The 15,915-nt window shown below is 37.3% G+C and overlaps 1 protein-coding gene across 1 annotated transcript in view; it reads left to right on the top strand.

The window, feature by feature from the left end:
• The first annotated feature begins 275 nt into the window (after window positions 1–275).
• Window positions 276–15,915, top strand: part of RALB (RAS like proto-oncogene B) — a 47,071-nt gene continuing 31,431 nt past the window's right edge. Inside the window, exon 1 of the mRNA XM_062498135.1 lies at window positions 276–289. The gene's annotated coding sequence lies outside the window, so the exon portion shown is untranslated. The remainder of the gene's footprint in view (window positions 290–15,915) is intronic.

Raw genomic sequence — 15,915 nt, forward strand, 5'->3', positions numbered from 1 at the left:
GAAGAATTAGAGAAGTAATTTTCTCTTATTGGGCGTTCAGGATTTTTAAGCTGTTACTTTTTAAAATTATCTGCAACAGTTTCCTTGTTTTTAGAATGAGTGCATGATATCATATCCTGAGCCCTTCCCTTTTCTTGTAACTTTCTGAGGCACTAGGAGGAGTCCAGCTATAGTCATCATGTGGATTGGCCTGTAAAACTGCAGTGGAGCTCCTTCTGCCACCTCCTGCCTACCTAATTCATACTCCTTAAGAAACTGCTGCTCTAGGAGCAACGACCCTTTAAGCACAGTGAGTATCAGCTGAGAAAGCAACCAATTTATCCAGCTTGTAAAGCTGCATCAGAGAACGATCACTGCTCTGTGTATTTACATTTATGTGCAGTTTGGGACACAAAAGTAAAAGGAAAACTTGCTGTCAGTATTTGACAGCATTTGAAGTGGAGAAGGGAGTTCCCTGGCCCAGGTGGGGTGAGAAAAGGAACAGCAGCAGCATGGGAGGCTCTCAGGGTGCAGAGGTTGGATTAAAGTTGTGGGCTAGGTATAGAAAAGGTACCCATATTGTGCCAGGCAACATACTTATTTTCTGTGGATGGACAGACAGGCAGGAAAAAAACCAGCTGCGCCCAAGCACATGGTACTGTGTTAATGCTGGATGACAAGCATTGTTTATTCTTAATCTGGTTTCATATAAGGAATGTAGTAGTACTAGCTAGTAATAAGCAAAATCAAAGGAGAATAAAAGAAATAGTAGTCTTCAGTAATGCTCACTCATCCCTAAAGCATGCAGGCCAGGTAAATATTCACAGTGAGTCATTGACTCTTTTTGGTATAACTGTGATCTGTGGTAGTGTTACTGCTCCATTTTCCCATCTTGGTTTATAGCTCTGAAATGCAGAGCTAATAGCCCACTACCATTGGTGTAGGGCCTAAGGTTTTGTCCAGATGTTTCTGATGTGCTACTTCAGTAGAAACTAGGTAAATATATAAATAACATAGTTATGATTATGATTCATTATTATATTTAATATATGTATAAGGTTGTTGATCAATGTTTCACAGCATAGAAAATGTTATAATGAAAGTAAATAAATGATGTGCATTTATATCTACCAAATGAACTTTAACCTCGAAAGTTGCTTTTAGAAAGATATAGAGCATCTGAATTTTCCTGTGTCTGTTGTCCTCATAGTGCTAAACTGCACTGTGAGGTAAAATTTCCTCTTTGGTTAAAAGAATTGCTGATGTAGTTAGCTCTATGATAAGCTGACCTTTTGTATAACGTGGCTATGATAAGAGAAGCAGGATGCTAAAGATGTGCTGTGTGCTGCTCAACCTCAGTAGCATGGAGATTGCTGCACCAGAGGTGACCATTAGAACAGGTCCTCCAGGGTTCTGCCTCCCACAATGACCTGCACCAGCTGCTTCTGATCCAGCTGCAGGCCAGAGAGATCAGCTGTCAAATAGGCTTCACAGGTGATGTTTTTCCATGCCTACCAATTAGTACTTTTACATGTCTACCAGCTAATAATTGGCTTGTACTGTGCAACATGAGGGATTTGTAACTCATTTAATAGAATATCACAGTGGATGTTCACGTTTCCATAGAAATGTTTGTTTCTTGAATTCACGGAGATCTTGGTTCCAACAAAGTTGCGTGGCTATGAGTTCAGGAAAAATTCTGGTTTAGAAAAACATTATTTCCTTTCACTTCCGTTAGATGTAAACTTACTTATGCATCATGTAGAAAACTCACCTTAGTACTTCAATTGTGTGATCTACTGAAGAATAATGATACATTTTTAATTCCTACTTATAGTTTGGTCTGTCTAGTTTATGGCAATGATTTTTTTATTTATTTATATTTTAAATAATTTAATATATTTTAAATTTATAATTTATAAACTTATTTCAAGGGCTTCACTCAGTTTTAGAATTCTGGAATATGTGCTGTAGTCAGGCCACTAGGTTGGCTGCTTGCCCTAAATGAAGCCACACTGAATATCTCAAATCTCCTCTATGTCCCACATGTTCTTTCCCAATTTCTTACACCTGGATATTGAGGGTTCTTGCACTCTGTGAAAAATGTCTAAGTCTACCAGCTCTGCTCTGCTCCTTTTTTTTCTGAGAGCAGTTTGTTGGGAGCTCCTTTTGCTAACTCCTTGAAGAGCTGGAATTTTTCTTTATTAGAATTCAGGGGCCTGACTTTACTCTTCACCCAACCCATATTGCTGGGGACTGCAAACTCCACCGGTGTGTGATGACAACAGCCCAGGCTGCTGCCAATATTGATGTCACCAATTAGCTCACTTGTGTTGCTAACCAACAGGTCCTGTCGTTAATTATTTTGTTGTCGTGCTTTAGAAATCCAAAGGAAAGAATTAATCAAATGAAAGAGATGTGTATTTTCCATTATAGAAACTTCCTGATCCTGCTCTTGTATCCTGTTCACATACATCTTCAAAAATAAATTTGCTAGCATTCAAGAAATGTTAGGTATGCATAGCAAATGTTTAATTAAGTAATCCCACACAGCACTGGTGAGGCAGGCTCCCTCATTTTACAGGTGAGACAGAGAGTGAGGCAGTAAATTAAGTGATTTGCTTAATATCACACAGTGAGTCAGTGCTAATGCTGAAAATAGATTTTATGTCTTCTGGTTCTTTTCCCTGTATTTTAATCATCAAAGTAGACTTAACTTTAAAGTTGAATGAACTCCTTAGTCTATGCAAATAATTGTTCTCAATTTCACGTTGGAGTATTATGTTTTAATCACGTAAGCAATACTGAAATATTTACAAAAGTAGATATTGCTTTTGGTTATCAGGTCAATGTATTTTGTTTACAGTGAACCTGAATTTCAAAAATATAATCTAGATCTACCCAAAAAAAAAAAACCCAAAAAAACCCTGTAAGTTTTAAGGGCAACTTTAAAGTGCTATCTCCTTCAGTCAGTGTAACTTTTTTTCATGCTGTCATGAGTATAAGGCCATTCCACTTTTCCACTTAATAACGCCCATTGCTTTAATTAATGGAGCACACTGAAGTTATTGGCCCACAGAAAGCAACAGTTGGACTGCTGGTTATGCTGTCGTGTCTAAATGAAACTGTATCATGAAGCACAAAAGAGCAAAAGCATGTCTAAGAAATATGTGCTTAGAAGTGCAGTACTGAACTACAGGCTGGGTCATCTCTGAATAAAGTGGTAGAGAAAGAGATGTGATCCTTGCAGACCTGTTTAAATGAACAGAACCCATGTTCAGGCTAATTAATACTCCAGCAGCTTTAGAGCTTTCCTGAGCACAGTCCACAGATTTGTTTATTCTGATAGGACATATACAAATTTTTCCAGTCCTTGCCATGTTATCTGTTTAATAGTGCTCTTCAGCATAGGATAAATAGTCCAGAAAATATGTGCATAGGCATAAGACTTAAAGAGGCTCAGGAAAGAGGAATGAAGAAATAGTATTACCATGGCTTGCCTATTACCTATTAACCTGAGTATGGACACAGTTGTCTGTTACACAGCCTTATACAATACTTTGTATCATACAGTATTTTTAGTGTAGACAAGACAAGCAGCAGAGGCTGTGGTCAGCTCCAAGATTTTTAGAAAGACTTTTGCCACATGTAATGTCATTGTGGTATAGGCAGCCCTACAACTGAAATTAAATTTAACAACAAAATACCTTAAAAATTCAACGGCTTCATTGCTGAATGCAAATAAAGCTCCTAGGTGGCAGAATCAGTCAGTATGCATTGGCATGTTATATTTATAGAAAGAACTCTAAAGTAATTTAACGTGCTGTACTTGTAAAGATTGTCACATCTTGCCTACTAATTACAGGCTAGACAGAATGTTTCAGGTAAGATGCCAAGGAGAGATGTTCCAAAAAGGACATTCTGCTTCTTCTTTGGGGTCAGTACTTCTAGTCTACCATGTAGTTTTCCTTTGGAATTTATCTTCTTCCTAAAATGTTAACTATTTGGCACTTTGCCACTAGGGCTATGTCATCAGTGATCAGCTGTCCAAGACCCATCAGATTACCACTCCAACTTTGCTTTCTGTTTTTGCTACAGACTAAGAGGTTTTTCTCAGAAACTTCAGAAAATATCCTGATGCCAAGTGATGAGCAGTTTGCAAGACAGCACTGTGTCTGTGTACCACTATCAGGGACAAAGATATTTCAAATGTTTTTTTGAAAAGCAGGCAGGAGTTGTCCAGTACAAGTTGGGCTAAGAAGACAATCTTGTGACTTTTATAGGCTTTGAAACCAAACCCAAGAAAACAATGCGAATAACTGATATTTTCTGGTAGCTCTTTATTTATGTCTCTTTTTATCTGTAGTTCCTATTATTAATCTGTTAAGTGTAATGGTAATAGTGTTTGAGAAGTTGAAATTTTTAATCAAACATTAGACAGTATTTGTGAAAAACAAGGTTCAAAATAAGGTGCCCAGGTGTTCTCTTCCAGATTGGGAATAGGAAAAAGAATCTATGGTCTGTGTGTCTGATCAAAACTAGCCAAACCAGTAGAAATTAAATCAATGAACATTCAGTCCATGGTAGAGATTCCTTTTCATTAACAATTCAGCTAATAAGTATGAAGAATGAATCAGCTTGAGAAAAGCAGAAATTACTTGTGAATAATCTGAATGAGAATGGGGGATGCATAATACACTATCACATTTGAGAAGAGTTCTGACAAAATAGGGGCCTTGAATTTTGAATGCAGAGAGTTATACTTGCTTCATCTATTATTGAAGAGAATAGATAGCTTCTATGATTAAGTAGATATTGTGCTATTTTACATAATTGACATTATTTAAGATCCTTCTTTCAAAGAGCTCAGTGTGTCCTGCCTACTTGAAGTAATCAGATTATTGGTCACTGCTCTCTGGCAGGTTTATTGCAGCCTTGTTCTGTTGATTCAGCACATAAAGAAAACATTTTAAGAATGTCAGTTCTTCAAGTAGTGAGGATTATAGGCATGGTAACAGTACAGGCTTGTGAAAGGTATATGCTGCCAGACTTCATTCCCTGTGACACCAAGAGGGAAACTGAGGTACAGCCATAGTGCTGCTCTGAAGAGTTCATATAGTTAATGTGTTATTCTTGAGATTTGATTACAGGATTGAGAAAGCATTTGTGGTAATATGGTGCTTATACATAAGAGCCAGAAGATGAAAGGGAAAAGAAAGTGAAAAGAAATGCATAATGAGAGAATTGGCCAGTTTATTTCCCAGACTATTTCACTGGCCCAGGCACAGTGAAAGGGGCAAAACTAAGCAATGCAAGTTAAAAAATAATCCAATATGAGTTACCTTAAACTCAAATAATTATAAAATATGGTATTAGCAATGCAGACAAGGCAGACAATGCAGACAATGTTTTTTTTCTAACATTCCTTATTATGTATTAACATGGCACCATAAAGGTCCAAGAACTTTGGATCACACTGCTTGCAAAATACCCCTAGAATGTTTCTTACTGGAACTAGGTACAGCAAGACAACTACAAGCTGAAACTGTAAATATGGGGAAGACCTTCTCTGTTCAATAAAACAAGTGGTTTCTGCTGAAACTAGTTTTGCTTGAGGACTAATTTGTAGCTCCTAGTGTCTTTCAGTGCTCACAGCTGAAGAAGGTAGCTTGGGGCCAGATTGTAATAATGTTCACTCCTTGATCTAATGGGCGGATGTGTTTAATTAACCTTTGTTTCTGCAGAAGCAGACATTCTGGCAAGCTGTAGGAATGCTAAAGAAGGGAAATCTAAACTGCACTGAACCTAGGCATATTCTGTATATCTAGTACTAGATAATGAATGTTAATGTAGATAAATACTGTTTCCTAGGAGATAGATCTGTATAATCAATTTCTGTAAAAGAAATTTAAGATGGATCCTCCTGTAGTACTACCCCTCATTAATTTCACAAGATCCAGCTATGGTCCCATGCCCTTGGGACACTTGTCTCTTGTGTCTGGCACAATTCTTCAATAGGTGGTCACAAAATCGTGTATTTAAAGTGGAAATATTCTGCTTAGTATCTCTTGGATGGAGTTAGATCTGACAGCCTCATTGCTTGTTCCATGTCCTCCAGTGACTTCTCCAAATACCAGAGCTTGGACTGACCCTTCCCTGAGCTTCCCTTAAAGTGCAGATCTTAAGGTTTATAGCTAACTCTTCAGAAGGTTTATGGCAAGTCTAATGCAAAGCAGATATCCTTTACATGAAATTGCTGAAGGCACGGTTTTTTGCTTGAAAGACTAAAGCACTGTAGATTACAATCATACAAGCACAGCAAACTCCCTGGCCACAATGTCCCTAATCTTTCACTGAAAAATCACCAACTTTATATGAGTGTTTTGAAAGAAAGCAAATCAGAGCTTATTGTCTCTGACCTTTATCAGCTCTGCTGCCACTATAGCATCATTGTTTCCTATCTCCTCCCCTTAGTAAGGACACCCTCCATTCCTCTAACTTCCCTTCCACTCCAAACCTTTCTGTCTGAGAGGCTTTTTAAAGCTCTGCTTTGTCATCTGGTTTTGCTACTACTGTGATCTAAATGCCAAACTTTTTCAGTCCTGGTCGTCTTAGTCTTAGTCAGCCAAGTCTCTGTTTTCACTTAAAAGGCTTGAATGAGCTCGGATGTTGGAAATTCCTTCTACTCCGGTAGTCTAACAAACAAGTTATATTCCCAGCTGAAAGAAACATTTGTGTTGCAACATTATTCTTACTAAAACTATGCTGCAGCAACACAGTATCAATCACAATCATAAACAGTACTTCTCCCACCTCAACACTGTGACACAACGCTTTCCTTCATAATACTGTGCAAGTCTCCACATTGTCACAGTACATAAGGACTAGTACTAAGGATAGGGTTAAATTACTAATTTACTAATCCCATGCTTTGTCCACTGGGTTTCTGCTCCAGAATGAAGTGTTGTGACAACAAATGAGGTAACCAAGGAAAAATCAAACTGGCTACAACCGTCAGGATTATGAGTTCAATATAATTATTCAGCCTGTTCATACTGGTTTGTGTTTGTTTCTAGTAAGAGCTGATGACTCCAAAAGCCACAAGCTGTGTGTGAGATTGTTGGGTGATGACAATTTCCTTTGTAATGTTGCCCAGTGTCTGAGACTATCCTGATAGGGTTGCATAGCCCTGCTGTGAGCAGTGTCCTATTGTAAAGAGAAGGTTTGCACAAAGACTGAGGGTGGAATAAGTCTTTATGTCCAGATATAAACAGTGATCTCCAAAAGCTCTTAACACTGACCTAACTCAGAGCACAGTCAGTGGATGCAGTCAGGCTGACACAGATGAATTTTGGAGATTCTTGACCTGCATGGTTCAAAATGCAGCCCTCTGGCCTAATCTGGTCTACAGGATCTTCTGTCATGTCTGAAACACCTCTTCTATGGAAATTCCAGCTAGCAAGCTGCTGCCTCCTCTCAGGGAGAAGGAAAGGAGTGAAGATTATTCTCAGGATGAGCTGCTGCCTCACCCCAAAGAGAAGGTAATGTGGGCTAGGATAGCACCCTGATACAGAGAAATTGTTGCTGTGCTTCTGTCTGAATGATTTTGAGTACTTGGACATGCAAAAGAAGTACTTCTAGATAGCTTACTGTCTTACCTCTTTGCTGAGCAGGTAAGAATAGCAGCACCTCTCTACTGCTGCGTTCTTATTTGCTACTTGTCAGGGGGAGGGTAGGAGGGATGGGACACAGCAGAGAGCAAGGGACAGTAATTTTCCCCTGCAGCCTGTTGCTCCACCTAGCCTTCCCCTCAAGCCTGATTGACTGCCCAAGTATGACTGTGAATAGTAGGAAATATGAAATCACAGTCCTGAACTGCAGTTGATTGTCATCTCAGTCAAGCTAACTGGGTACCTCTCCAGATTTTGATCAATGGCACTTAATTACATTTTTCCTCTTTGGAAGTGGTATACACTTCTTTCTTTTGTTTGCATGTCTGATAATGGCAGGGGATTTTTCTGAAGGTAATCTTGGAACAAAACGGCAGCTCCAGGCACTCTGTGAGAAGCCAAATACAAGGGAAGGGTGGAGCAAAGTTGCTATTTGATAATAAGCATAGTCTACAAGAAAGTTTCCTTATCTCTCTTAAATGCTTGTTTTTCAGAAAGTAACTGATGAAAAGGCAGCAACTATTCTTCTCTGAATGTAAAATCTTTGCTGATAAGATTTCTGGAAGAACTCACATTCAAAGCTATCTTCATTCAAATCCTTCCTAAAATGCATTTCTTCCATAATGTGTTTCTATGCTAATCCACTAGGCGTTGCTATTTACATCTTTAAAAGAAACAGAGTACTTAATCTGAACCGATTGTGGATTAAGAATGACTAAGTGCATGCATGTCCCATAGGGAAGCATAGTCTCTGGAAAGAATATATTGCCTCCTGGCAGTACTTCTTTATATTGTCGTTTTATTACTTATTGTTAATTATAGTCTTCACAAGGAAGGAGCATTTGGCTTTAAGCATCATTTATGCCTTTTAAGGCATCATTTATGTCTGTAACTTTCTGTAATCACAGAATATTCTGATTTGGAAGGGACCCATAAGGATTACTGAGTCCAACTTTTAAGTGAATGGCCTATATGGAGATCAAACCCATGACCTTGTTGTTATTAGCACCATACTCGGACCAGCTGAGCTAATATCGAGAAGAAAGCAAGAAGTAATTTCACAATACAAATTAGGTCCATCTTGAACAGCTGTCAAATTCTAGTCTGCCATCTCAATGTATATCCAGATTTAGTGCTAAAGTCACTGGAACGGAATATGGTCATAGCTCTTGAAACAGAGAGGACTGAAGGGGAGAGGTGGCCAGTAGTACTGCAGCTAGTAGATTCATTCCCGGTATCTTAGACTATGTAAATATTAAATAAACCTTTAGTCTGCAGGACAAGCTGAGTCTGTGCTGCCTTGTGTTACAGGCTGCTAATATAGCTCATCTATGCTAATATAGCTACATCTGCTATGTAACAGTGTAAAAAGGTTCCCAAACCAGGCAGTATTCTAGTGAGGTCACAGCTTCATGAAATTACATTTGGTCATGTATTTAAGCTAGTATTTATTTGGGGTTGCATTAAATTCTTGCTCCACAGTAGCATTTTTTTCAGTGAAAACTTTGGGAAACTTCTGTGATTTACTCTGCGAAAAATTGCATGGAGAGACTATTTCCTCTGAGTCACCACTGGGAAAAATTCATTATTACGGAGGTGAAACATGTAGTTGAGACAGCTAGAATTTAAATAAAATAACTACAACTGTAGGTATTTTGAACATATTCAAATTTTTGTAGGTATATTGAACCTACCCAAATCTGTTGATACAGATTTCAAACCCAAAGGTGTCAAAACTATTGCTTTCCAAAATTGTAATTAATCTATATGTCCGTAATTTTACATTGCTATAATAATTATCATAACAAAGTTAATTACAGATTGGTCCTTCACAACCAAAATACTCACTACTAGATAAAACATGATGGTTATTTGTACAACAGAGGACAAAAGAGAAATAAGAGCACTGCATCCACCAGAAATGTTTGGACTCTCTATTTTTTAGCAGCATGTGGAGCATATGACAGAGCATATCTGTCTGCTCTGTATTCTGGCAAGGAAGCCCTGCCAGAAGAGGCATAGGATGTTGTAGAGGTAGCAAGCTTGGAGCCAGGAAGGAAGGCAATACTTCCTGACACTCGTTAGCAATCTCAGAGGAAGGAGAGCATCCTGCCTCGTCATGCTAAATCAGCTAAAGAGTCCTTACTAACACAGCAAATCCCTTACCCATCCTTGTTGAATCAGAAGAATATTCAGATTTGGTTAGGAAAAAGAATTCATGATTTTGGATGTGGCTGTGCAAAGGACCCATTACATTTACTCTCCTACACTGTGACTTTCTAATTTGCTCAAGGGAACTGTGAAATGAAGAGCCTGAGGGCTTGCCTGTCTTTGTTTTGTCTCCCTTTATCAAGCATACTTGGTCAGTTTTCACCTTTTAGTGCTATGCCTTGGCTTAAATATTTGTGCCATGTCCCATTTAAATTCTCAGCTGAGAACTTTAATTCTTTCAGCAGCACAGCTATTGCACACCATTTGATAATTTGTGAAATTCAAATATATTTAGTGTGACTAAGTAGCAGAGTTCAAATAACAATGGTTTGTCTTTATACACAGAACTTCCATGTCCCCTAAGCCAGGGTGAATCCTCATGGTTCAGCCTCTTGTGCCCTAATAGTCCTTCATTTCTTATCTAGCAATTACCAGTTCCACAGGCAGTTTTTGTAATATTAACGCTTGAAGAACCCACCACAGTTAATCACACAGTTTTTAACTGTTTAGAAGTGAATTTGGTTGCCTTTTTAGACAATTGGTCATAAAGGGCAGATTTAAAGCTGTCAACCTCATGAGGTGATTCCACACAGTTATTGTTAACAGCATTAAATTCCGTGTAGATCATTTATTAAATAATATAAATTTAAATTGGAATCTACTCAAACCAGTGTAAACAACAAGTTATACCGACTAGAATACATTTAAAAAAACCCTATCACAAAAACCAAAACAAAAAAAAAAAAGCCACAACAAAAACCTTAGGAAAAAAACAAAAATAAGAAAGATGATATTAGGCTAAATTCTCAGACTGTTTCATTACTCTTACTTTTACCATTTATCAAAGACTTTTAGGTCTTAGTTCTGATATTTTGTCCCTTTGAGTTTGTAACTTTGGCAGTTACATTTTCAACTGTCCTGTTCTTACCTAAACTATCCCTCTTAAAAGTTTCTTTGTCTACATTATTTCTGGTCGGATTTGAATCAGAAAAGCAGAACATTTCCTGTCCTTGGTGGGATGAACCCACACTGACTATGAGGAGACTGTGTCAGCACTAACAGGATGCAGATCAGGAAACAATGCATTTTATTAGCAGGAACTAGAACAAGGGTGGCAAAGTTTTGGCAGAATTAGAATGAAATGGTTGTACATTGGATCAGAGTAAGAGCTGGAACTAAAACATTTTTTATATAACTAAAATAAGGCTGCCAGCAGACTGTTTTGGTAATTTGGAAAACATCAGGAGCATATGAGGAAAAGGTTCAGCTTGAAACCTAGGGTTTGAATGAGAGCTCTGGCTGCCCAAATAACTGTGTCTCCAGCAGGCTGGAAAAGTCTACTTTACTCAGTTGAGAATACAAATGAGTTACATCCTGGAGCAATGAGCCATTGACACTCTCCTGAAAAATGAATAGTCAAAAGTTTGGAATTAACAAAAACAGAGTTAGAATTAATATTGGTTAATAAGAATAAAAATTGACTCAAACTCTCCTGCTGGAACACAAAGTATGCTTCTTAGAGAGCTAAAAGTGCACATGTACCAAAATACAAACAGGAAATAGCTCTGTGGTGTGGATCTAAAATAAGATCAGGAGTAGCCACAAAGTGTGGTACCTTCTAATGTATGGCAGCTCTGTCTGCTGCTCAGCACTTTCTAATCCAGACTAGCATGTTTTCACCCCTTCTAGCAGCAACTTTAGAGTCTCTCCATAACCCAAGCCTGTGACACGTTTTTGAAATTTGCTAGATGGAGAAAGAATGTACATCTTAAAAAGATGACAGATGTCTTATTGGTCAGCTTTAAAGGCTGGTCTTCCTGTTAATTGTGGCTATATAATGAAAGAAGTCTCTAAAGGGGTAGGTGAGCATGGTCCTCCATTAGCTGTCTGGAAAAGCACAAAAAGTCTTATTTCTTCTGTTGCCAAAAGAAACTTATATTTAGCTTGTGGGAGATAGAAACCATTTTTTTAGAGAAATAATTTTACAGCCTTTTTCATTTTTCATTTCGTGATTTGTGACCTTGAGATCTGTAAAATCAGACAGTACCCTCCTTTATGACATCTGCATTTATACCAACTAACATAGTAAGAGGGCAGCACTTTTATTAAAAACTTTTAGAAAGGAGAAGGTGAAAGTGCTGGTGAAATTGATGCTGTAGATGTGGCAATCACACCTTGTTTTTGCACTTACGGTTTTTGGCAACTGACTGGAAAGATTATTTTTGATTTATACCCATTTCTGAGAAGCAGATCAAATAAATATCAGATAGTTCACCTGTGTGATGCAAGAGCTATGTCAAAAGCCAACAGTTAAACACCATGTCATAAGGATCTTGTGTGTGGAGTCACCTCATAAGAACAGCTTTAAACCAAGATGGAAAATTCTGGGGATGAGACACAATGTTTCCCACACTGCCATCAAGCTATTGAATAAATCTCATTTGCTTTCAACTAGAATAGACTCTTGTATCTGAGGTCTCCTAAGGCCCTCTGGAATCATATTACAGTGATTCCTAACTTTTTAGTGCCAATAATCAAGTCTTCTTTTAGTGCCGATAATCAATTAGGGCAGGTAAAAGTCCTAAGTGAATCTTTTACTTCTATTTGCAAAATAGTTCCCCATCAGAAGTTTTGACTTTTTTTTTTTTTAATGCTGAAATCTTTACCTGTTTCTACTTTTTAATTGCTGTATTTGCATGATAAGAACAAAGAAATGAAACTTCTGTAAGATACGTACGACCTTAATGGCAGAAAAGCTACCTATGGCTTAGTGAAACCAAAAACTTCTGTAAACTCACAGCGGTCTCTGGGCAAGAAATTATAAGAATTGTAAAGATGAGCTCAATTTAATAAAGTATTAAAGATGGTGTCCTGAAGTTTAAGGAAATTTTAACTGCAAGCAGAATGCTGCTGCAACTTTCTGCCATGATTCAGACTGTATTTAGAAATGGTAGCTTAGACCTATCTCCATTGATATACAACAAAGCAAGAAAGTGCAAATCAGCTAAGTGGAAAAAGAATTGAGTTTTACAATCTTTTCCTGAATTGAAAGTTTCCCAAGTTATCCCAAGAAAACTCTTGGAAATGTATAAGAAAAGCCACAAGGAAACTGTTTCTGAGCTAAGAAGTCAAAGAAGCCCAGCTGATCCTAACAAAGGATTCTTTACATGCTAAAGAGAGGGATTCAGCAGGTGGTCACATTGCTTAGGCTCTGTGAAAGGAAAGTGAAAAGGCAGAACTACATCAAGCTGAATCTAGCATGGACGTGACATGACTGTTGCATTTTGCATCTGACATGATGGATATCTGCAGCCACAGTGGCCAAATGCATTGCACTCTTGCATTCCAAAGAGCATGAAGCGTTTTTTCTTCTTTTTTTTCTTTTCCAAAAGAACTGAAGGAAGATTCCCATTAATTTTAATGCATTGTGCACTGCTCCCAGAGAATGGAAAAATAATTTTAAGGGCCACCTCTCTACCTTATGTGACCATTTCTCTAGTGATTAAATCTGTATCAATTGACACTTAGCATTTTGCAGATGTTTTCACAGACAGGAATTGGTATGGAAGAAAAAAGGCAGGGGAAAAGCAGGCCTTGTATATCTTATGACCTGGTTATAATTCCATTTAAAATGTTAATGAATTATTGTATAGAAAATGGAAAGCCTAAAAAATTGGCAAGAATTATAAAGGGAGTAACTGTAGTTGTGTGAGCCAGATCAAACCAATTCATTTTCTGCTACTGAAAATCTATTCAGGAAAAATAGGCTAAAGGTCTGTTGTTGCCCTTCGCAAAGTCCAGCTTTAAGATGAAATTCATGCCCGAGTGCAGCAAAGCAATTTTGAAAAGTCAAAGTTTGATTTATTGTTCTCTGAAAGGTTGTGTAAAGCTTTTTACTAAAGATCTCAAATTTACAGAAAGGTATTTTGTATGATTAAAGGTAATCTTAATTCTCAAGGACTTTTAGAAGATGAAGATATAGTTTTTTTTACTGTAAATTTTAGGTTTTCTTTCTGAATAGATGGAACTTGCATTAATTTGTTCAGTATTTGCATTACAGACATACTGATTCAGCAGTAGTACAGGTGCAGATTTGCAGTAAATGATATACACAGATTCTGCTCTCGTCTATTAAAATGTCAAAACAAGAAAACAAGACTTGAGAAAGTCAAGATACGACACTATTCAATAAACTATATTTTTTAAAATATGTTTTTCAAACAATGTCCAAAGAAGCCATTCTTTGACCATTCTGCTCTAGACAAATCTGTAACACAACTTTCAAGGTCTTAAAACGTGGTTCTGCAATGGAAGGGAAAAGCCAGACTAAATTAAGGCAAATATTCATGGTTTCCCAGTAAACAGCTTCTTTTAGGCTGCAAATATGAGATGGATTTGGGATTTCAGTTATTTATTTTGAGGAGATCAGCCTAGGTAGAAGTGTAAGTAGACTTGGTTGTGACTACGTAATGTAGTTCTCTTGTGCTACAAATCCAGTGTAGCTTCAATGAATTTTGGGCACATGCAGTATTTCTGACCCTTAAACACTATTTTAGTTGTGCAAAATCACAACAGCTTCAACTTTTAAATTAGAAATGTATATGTGTGTGTATATATATATATATATATATATATATACCCACTCTCTCTCCTCACAAGTTCCTTTCTCCTTGTATTTCCCCTTTGCTTGCTCACATTACCCACAGTATCAGAAGTCGCAATTCAGAACTTGCTGGCTCTTGGCAATTTTGTTAGTCTTCATTTTACTGCAGTGCTCCTGTTTTATTTTTTACAGTATTCCCGAAATACATAATAATGAAATAACAAAACTTGAGGATTGAAGAGAAGCTTATGAGCTTATGCCATGGTTGTGAACTGAGAGAGTTCTGTAGTTATGTTTTGGCCAAGGTACATTACTTTTGTAGATTGAGGACCCCACAAACCAGCACAGCTCCTCCCACACTTTTCCAAAGGAATAGGAGATTTACTGTAAGTTGCATCAGAAGATAGAATGTAGTATTTGTTTTTTTAATTTTTTTATTTACAATGCATTTATTGATGAGTTTGCAGATTGAATACTGATTAAAGCTATTAATATATTAAAACACAATTTTCTACTAGTGACATAGAATATTTGGCTTTTAGCAAATAGTCTTTTCTAAAATGGTAATCTCTGACTCTTCTGATAGATCCTGTGCGTGTTACTGTTCACTGAAAAGATAAAAATAATTCAAAAGCCCAAATGTTACGTGATACAGTGCATGCTTATTTTGAAATTGCCTTCCTTAATCCTCTAATGTAAAGCTTATCGTACTTTTACGAATTTAACATTGAAAAAAAGAGGAGCTCTTTGTAGATGTATTAGTAGACTTTGTGGACTGTAGACTTATCAACCACAAGTAACATGTCTTAACAAGCTCTCTAGCTGAGGACAATGTAATGCCATAACAATATGATACTTATATTAATGTATTCATAGGCACACAAACTTCCTCATAAGCTTCACTGGTGGAATAAGTTCCTACAGGTTTACTATCCAATTTACCCCCTTTTTTTTAAGGCTTTCACCTCCGTATTTAAATACAGGAACTAACAAACAATGAAATGTTATATGGTGAAAATTTAGGGAGTAGTGTCTGTAGCAAAGTACAGCTGAAGAGGAATTTTTGTAGACAAAATTGGTAGTCACTTGTTTCACCATCCAAACCACTTTATACAGAACTTCCAGAAGAGATTTGCCATTTATGTTCCCATTTAGACCTTTAATTAGACATTTCCCAGCACCATGGTGCAAAGTTACATTGTAGGCGCAAGAAAAGTCTGATATTTTTTAGCCCAGTCATGTCAGAGTTTATTCTAGGAGGAGTACCATTCTTGAATAGGTACTGTCATAACAAAAACTGTGTTACAAAATTCATTTGCTGAGATTTTTCTGATAAGTTGTGAGGTACTTTAAAAAAAAAATCTATTAAATGGTGAAGGGGCATCAAAACTTCTAAACATTTGCAAAAGACATTGTGATTAAACATGGAAAAGGAACAACTGCACTTCCAGT

Source organism: Cinclus cinclus, chromosome 9, assembly GCF_963662255.1.
Source record: "Cinclus cinclus chromosome 9, bCinCin1.1, whole genome shotgun sequence".
Lineage (NCBI taxonomy): Eukaryota > Metazoa > Chordata > Aves > Passeriformes > Cinclidae > Cinclus > Cinclus cinclus.